Source organism: Octopus bimaculoides, chromosome 11, assembly GCF_046866305.1.
Source record: "Octopus bimaculoides isolate indiv1 chromosome 11, ASM4686630v1, whole genome shotgun sequence".
In the NCBI taxonomy this organism is placed as follows: Eukaryota; Metazoa; Mollusca; class Cephalopoda; order Octopoda; family Octopodidae; genus Octopus; species Octopus bimaculoides.
This window is the reverse complement of record NC_142938.1, coordinates 63,039,051-63,046,930: the sequence shown is the minus strand read 5'-3', so window position 1 is coordinate 63,046,930 and position 7,880 is coordinate 63,039,051. Positions and strand designations below refer to the sequence as shown.

The 7,880-nt window shown below is 37.0% G+C and overlaps 1 protein-coding gene across 1 annotated transcript in view; it reads left to right on the top strand.

Moving 5' to 3' along the window:
* Positions 1–7,880, top strand: part of LOC106875733 (uncharacterized) — a 320,818-nt gene that overhangs the window by 275,939 nt on the left and 36,999 nt on the right. The window lies entirely within an intron of this gene.

The window sequence follows — 7,880 nt, the reverse complement described above, 5'->3', positions numbered from 1 at the left end:
AGAAGTAGTCAATGACCCCAGTGCTCAACTGGTACTTACTTTATCAATCCTGGAAGGATGACAGGCAAAGCTGACCTCAGCAGAGTTTGAACTCAGAATGTAAAGACAGGCGAAATGTTGCCAAGCATTATGCCCACTGGGCTAACAATTCTGGCAGCTTGCCTCCTTAATAATAATAATAATAATAATAATAATAATAATAATATAATCCTTTCTACTATAGGCACAAGGCCTGAAATTGAGAGAGGTGGAGTAATCAATTTTCATTGACCCTGAAAGGATGAAAGGCAAAGTCAACCTCAGCAGAATTTGAACCTAGTGCATAGTGACAGATGACATACTGCCAAACATTTCACCCAGTGTGCTAACGATTTTGCCAGCTCACTGCCTTAATAATAATAATTACAATGATGATGATGATAATAATAATCATAATAATAATAATAATAATAATAATAATAATAATTATTATTATTATTATTATTATTATTATTATTATTATTATTATTATTATTATTATAGTAATAATAATAATGGTAGAGATAATAATGACAATGATAATAATAATAATAATAATAATAATAATAATAATAATAATAATGCTGATGCATTATATTATGTTTGGTTTTATATATTGTATGATCAAGAAAACTTCTGTGCCTTCTTGCTTAATGCTATTGAGTCAAGTAAGGAATTGCCTCAAGAAGTTAATACAGAATAATTAACTTTTACAATGTTATTATTGATAAACGATCCATTTTTCACAGCTTTTCACTTTGTTTTTTTTCTTTCCTTGTCCCTCAACCCGGCCCCATCCACCACCCAGCTCAACATTTTTCTTGTAAAATCAATAAAGAATCTCTCAAGAAAAATCTTGAGATCTGGTAAAAGAAATAGGATGCATTGTTAAATCATTAGCACTTGGCTGATAAAGTAATTGGGTGGGAGTGGGAGTGGTGGTGGTGGGGGGAATCCAAATATTCTGTCCTACAATTTTCTTTGAATTCACTAAATCAAGCAACGCTTCTGCTTATACAGACAAAAATGCTGGGGGTGGGGGCAGTGATGATGACTCCCTCCCTGTCACAACCCACCCCCGCTTCCCACTGCTATTACTGTTTTTCTGGAATTGTACTTTATCATTTTGCAAAGCCACAGGAGTCATCAAGTTTCTGTTAAAATGATCCAGCTATTGGTCTGATAATTACTCAATTTTAATTATTCCGAACCGAATTCTTTGTTGACATTTGCTGTCTCTTTAAATAGATGGAATTAGTTCAGTCTTGATTAATTATTATCATCATACATTGGAAACTGGTTTCTTTAATATCTCCTCTTCTCCATCTTATTGCACCCTGATCGTAATATCAATTTCAAACTAAAATGCATTCGCTTCAGTTTCTTTTTCTTTTTTTACTTTTTTTTTTTTTTCAATTGATTCCCTATAATTGAAATCTTGGTTTATTTAGTATTTGCTGAGAATGTGTTTTGCACAATTTCATTTTAAATATTCGGTTAGATCATGATTACATCTAGTCTCTCAAGAATAGAAACCAAATTCTTTGAACCAGTACAAACACTTTTTAAATAAATCTTAAGATTTTTTTTTTCCAGTGTAGATAACTAGAATGGTTAGGAAGATTTCCAAACAAGAGACACCAAGCTTATATGAAAAATGCTACATTTAAAATTAAGAATATTGGTTTATCTTTTACTTCTTTCAGTCTTTAGACGATGGCCATGCTGGGGCTCTACCTTCAAGAATTTTTAACTAGATGAATGGACCCTCATACTTATTTTAAAGCCTGGTACTCATACTATCAGTCTCTTTGCTTGCTGAACTGCTACATTACAGGGACATAAATACACCAACACCAGGTGTCAAGCAGTAGTGGGGGGGGGGGGGGGCAAACACAGACACAAATGCACACACACACACATGATAGACTTCTTTCAGCTTTCATCTACCAAATCCACTCTCAAGGCTTTTGTCAGCCCAAGGCTTTTGTCAGCCCAAGGCTTTTGTCAGCCCAAGGCTTTTGTCAGCCCAAGGCTTTTGTCAGCCCAAGGCTTTTGTCAGCCCAAGGCTTTTGTCAGCCCAAGGCTTTTGTCAGCCCAAGGCTATAGCAGATAACACTTGCCCATGGTGCTACACAATGGGACTGAACCTGAGACCATATAATTGAGAAGCAAAGGGTTTACCACAAAAAAAATCCTTAATGAGTCTATGAAGATGCTCTACTGAGCACTCTCCATTGCAATAATCCCTCGTGATTTGGTCCCTATTTCCAACAGCTGTGTGGAATCAAGTATTCTGTTTAACTATCATCAACACCATCATCATTTTAATGGTCCACTTTTCTATACTTGTAAGAGTCAAGTGGTATTTATTGAGACAAATCTTCTGTGGCTGGATGCCCTTCCTGTTACCAACCCTTACCTATTTCTGAACAAGGTAAGATTCCCCTGTGACTCAACAGGTTTTGGCAAAATATTGCAAAAGAATGACACTCATTTGCACATGCATATATAAATATATATGTATATCTATAGCTATCTATCTATCTGTCTCTCTGCCTATACATATAAATAATTGAAATTTACAGAAAAGCAAAAGACGAAGATAGGTGTATAAACAACAAGCAGGTGTATTAGTTTGATGTTCGGGAAGGTGAGAAAGTCTTTTACATTTTGAGCCTATGCTCTTCAACAGAAAGGAACATGAGGAAATAAGCAGCAAGAGAATAAAAAAAAGACTTGTGGATTTAGCAGTCAATGTGTGTGTGTGTGTGTGTTTATATGCATGAACACACACACACACATACACAATATCTATACATATATGTTGAGTTCCTTTCAGTTTCAATCTCTCAAATCCACCCACACAGCTTTGGTCAACCTGGAATTATAGTACAAAACGCTTGGCCATGGTACCTTGCAGTGGGACTGAACCTGAAATCATGTGTTTGGGAAGCAAGCTTCTGAGCCACACAGCCACACCTATGCCCATAAGCCATGCCTGTGCCTGTGTGTGTGTATGTGTATGTGTGTGTGTGTGTGTGTGTGTGTATATACATATCATCATCATCATCATTTAATGCTCCAGTCATCTGTTTTGGCATGGTTTATAGAGTTGAATGTCCTTCTTAACACCAACCACTTTACAGAGTGTACTGGGTTCTCTTTACATGGCGCCAGCATTAGTATTTTTTCATGTAGTGCTGGCATGGGTACTTTTTCATGTGGCACAGGAACAGGAACAGGTACTCTTTACATGGCATTGGCACATATCCATACATTTATGTATGTATGTATAAAACTATGCACACTGAAAAATATCTCTTTTACATGTTGACTGTGTCTATTTGACTGTGGTCATGCTGGAGCACTGCCTTTAGTCGAACAAATCGACCCCAGGACTTATTCTTTGTAAGCCAAGTACTCATTCTACCGGTCTCTTTTGCCGAACCGCTAAGTTACGGGGGATGTAAACACACTAGCATTGGTTGTCAAGCGATGTTGGGAGGGACAAACACAGACACAAACACACACACACACACACACACACACACACACACATACATATATACGACAGGCTTCTTTCAGTTTCTGTCTACCAAATCCACTCACAAGTCTTTAGTTGGTCCGAGGCTATAGTAGAAGACACTTGCCCAAGGTGCCACGCAGTGGGACTGAACTTGGAACCATGTGGTTGGTAAGCAAGCTACTTACCACACAGCCACTCCTATGTCAGATTTTTAGAACCTTAGAACACTGAAATGATAGTACAACACTGCTCTGAAATCAATAGAATTTGTATTGTTGTATTGGTTTAGATGATTGGAAACTAAAACAATGCTATTAATTTGATACAAGTTCTTTATGTTGCCAAAATCTGTTCAATCAGAGCTAGGAGTATTACTTAATTATGCTGAGATCAAATCTTGGCAAGGTCAAACTTATTTTCATTACTTCAAGGTCGATAAAATAAAATATCAGCCAAGTAGTGTGGACGTTGATATAACTGACAGTTCCCACCCCTGAAATTTGTGACCCTATGTAAATGGCTAAAAATCAATAAGTATTGTTTAGTATAGAGCTTTTTAGAATAATAACAATGATTTCAAATTTTGGCACAATGCCAGCAATTTCAGAAGAGGAGATAAGTCAATTACATCAACCCCAGTGCACAACTGGTACTTATTTTATCAACCCCAAAAGGATGAAAGACAAAGTTGACTTAAGTGGAATTTGAACACAGAACATAAAGTCAGACAAAATGCCTCTAAGCTTTATGATAATAATTCTATAAGCTTACCATCTTAAGACTAGTAGCTTTAATAGTAATAGCACATATATCTGTGTGGTCAGAATGAGACAATTGGGCACAGCTGTTTGGCTGACTTGACATTCAACTTGTTTTGACACCAGTATGTTTTGGTGCTGGAGGCAGAGACACACATACGTATGCATGTGCAGAAATATATACATACAGATAAAAAAAGATATTACACATATATACAGACATAAGTTGATGCTTACACACATAAAAAAGACCAAAAGAAACATTAAAACGTCTAATGGCAAATAAGTCATCATCAAATCAGCAATGCCAAATAAGTAGCACCAAAACATCTCATATCTTTGTGTGATTAACATGATGCTTCAAAGCTGCTGGTTAATAACTGAGAAGGAATATATAGAAAGGGAGTTCCACATGTGACAACCTACAGTATTCGGTGTGGAGTTTAGTGAAAGAACAAAAGACGCTGGCACTTTTGGCAGAGTAAGGTTTGACATGGATAAGTTCAGAAAAGAATACATTTCAGTGAATATAACTGCAACTCTATCAGTTACAATGACAAGAGCTCTATTTGATTCGATCAGCAGAACAGCCTGCTTGTGAAATTAACAAACAGGTGGCTGAGCACTCCACAGACATGCATACTGTTTAACATAGTTCTCAGGAAGATTCATCTTGAAGTAGTTGTATGCTGTCAACTTAATGTGACAGTCACCTGAAGGGAATAATACTACTGTTGGTTAGACCTAGGAAGCTGCACTGCTTCCTGTCGGCCTTGACACATTTCCTGTGTCCTTATGTTTACAAGGGGGAGACAAATATAAGGACACAGGAAATGTGTCAAGGCCAACAGGAAGCAGTGCAGCTTCCTAGGTCTAACCAACAGTAGTATTATTCCTTTCAGGGGACTGTCACATTAAGTTGACAGCATACAACTACTTGATCGTATCACTACTGCATAAATCTCTCTAAGACTCATCTTGATACAGAATATGACAAGGCTGGTCCTTTGAAATACAGGTGCTATTCACTTTTGCCAGCTGAGTGGATTGGAGTAATGTGAAAAAATCTATCTTGCTCAAGGACACAATACAGCACTGAGAATTGAACCTTATGATTGTAAACTGAATACCGTAACTACTAAATTACATGCCTTCACTAATGAATATAAACGAAGCAGGATAATGGCAGTAGACATAATAAATCAGGATTTGTAGTTTTGTCAGAAGAGAGAGAGAGAGAGAGAGAGAGAGTGCAAGAGTGTCTTTTGAATGTGGTCAAATATGTTAGGTGAACTGGCTCAAAGTTGTAAGTAGAAACTTGCTATGGGATGAGTGGACAGCAAGAGAAATCTTCAGGGGAAGAACTCCTTTCATGCAAGTGTTTCAGCCTGTTTGTTCTTGACACTTTAAGGGATCCAGGCCTACCTAGGTCGTAAATCTTAGGTGTCTTCTTGTTGTTTTCGAAATACTGCCTTTGGTGGGGATTGAGCTCTGAGCGTTTCAATGATCTTATGTCGCTGAACCACAGCGTATACAACTTGGTCACAAAGACCACCAAAAGAATTTGCGCTGTATCTCTAAATTTGATAGAATGTCACTTCTTCTTAGCTGACACGCACAGCTTCCTTCAGTCAAAATTTTATTAAAAGTTAGTTGTTAAAGCTAGTTATATTAAAAGAAGAGCAAGCTGGCAGAATTATTAGCATGCAAGACAAAATGCTCAGCAGCGTTTCAGCCATCTTTACATTCTGAGTTTATTTTCCATCAAGGTCAACTTTACCTTTCATCCTTTCAGAGTCAATAAAAAAAAATACCAGTTGAGCTCTGGGATCGATTTAATCATTTTACCCAACTCCCTCAAAATTACTGGTTTTGTGCCAAATTTTGAAACCAAAATTAAAAGAATACTGTACTATGTATTTGATGAAATCAGAACCTTTTAGATCATCCTGTTGTTAAAATATCAGAATTGTTTAATTACATTCATGTCTTAAATATAGATGTAAATAATTAAAAGTACAGCTCGTTCAAACACTTATATTATCATATCATTTCCTCCATGTTGTTGTTCCCTTGTGTTATTTTTAGTTTATGTCAAGTCTTTAAGACCATTCCATTTGACTTCCCTCTCTACTTCACTTACAATCACCAATTAACTCAGAACTGAATAAATAAATGAAAAGAACCCAACAACAACAACTAATAAACATTGTGTTTCCTCTGTGTGAGTGTGTGTGTTTCTGTATTGGTGTGGTTTGTGACAGTGTGTATGATGTAGTATGGTCGTGATTGAGTATAGGTGTGGTGCTATGATTGTGTTACATTTGTAGTATTGTGTGTGTGTGTGTGTGTGTGTGTGTGTGTGTGTGTGTGTGCATATGCATGAGAGAGAGAGAGAGAGAGAGAGAGCTTGTGTTTATAGTATATTTCTGGTTGTGTGTTTGTGTGTATTGTATAATGGTTGTGTATGTGTGTGTGTGTGAGAGAGAGAGAGAGAGAGAGAAAGAGAAGCAGAAACAGTGTGAGAGGCAGAGAGATTGTATTTATCCTGCACTTCTGGTGTTATGATTGTATGTATGGTGTTGTGTATTCTGTTGCATTGTGTGTCTAGTATTTTTGTTGTGTTACAGTTATGTCTGTGATTGTGTCTGTATTGTATTTGTGGTGTTTTCATTATGTAGGCCACATCACAATGAAAACACCAGTTCTTGCCTGATCACTGAAGTTAAGCAACATTGAACCTAATATTTGTGGTCACCCATCTAAGTACTGTAAAAGCAAAGCCATTTGTTTTTCTAAGGCAGTGAAATAGCAAAATGGTCAGCACATTGGACACAAGATTTAACATCATTTCTTCTGGCTCTTTACATTTTGAGTTCAAATCTTGTTGGGGTCATCTTTGCCTTTCATCCTTTTAGAATCAATAAAATAAGATACCAGTCAAGTCCTGGGGGTCGATGTAACTGACTTGTCCCCTCCTCTCGAAATTACTGGCCCTGTGCCAAAATTAGAACGAAACATATTATACATTTTTGAGGTGTTGAATATGTGTGTGTAATGTTATCAGTTAGCCTAAGTCTATCTTGTTCAACAGAATGTATGTATAGTAAAAAGCATTCCAGCTATGACATCCCATCTGTACATTTTTTTCTCTCAAACTGATAGCTTGGGGGTACACCCTGGTACATTTTCACCACCATCTCCTCTTTTTTCTCAGCTGGGGTAACCATGTATCTCTTCTACAGCAAGACACCTATTCCTGTCCCTCTGCCATACGTTAAACTCTCGTCATCTGGCATAAAGCCACATCTCTCAATATTACTCTCCACGCATTTAAGGGTGTCTTTGTCTTGCAAGTTACTTGGTGACCTCACCAATGCTGGTGCCACATAAAAAGCACCCAGTACTTAACCCTTTAACATTTAAACTAGCCATATCTGGCCCAAATATATTACCTATTTTATGTCCAAAGTGACCATATTTGGCCTCTCACACCTATCCTACAATGCCATTCTAAAAATAAACACATCATTGAAATCTCAAAGTTATGAGATAATACAAGATTAATTCAAAAT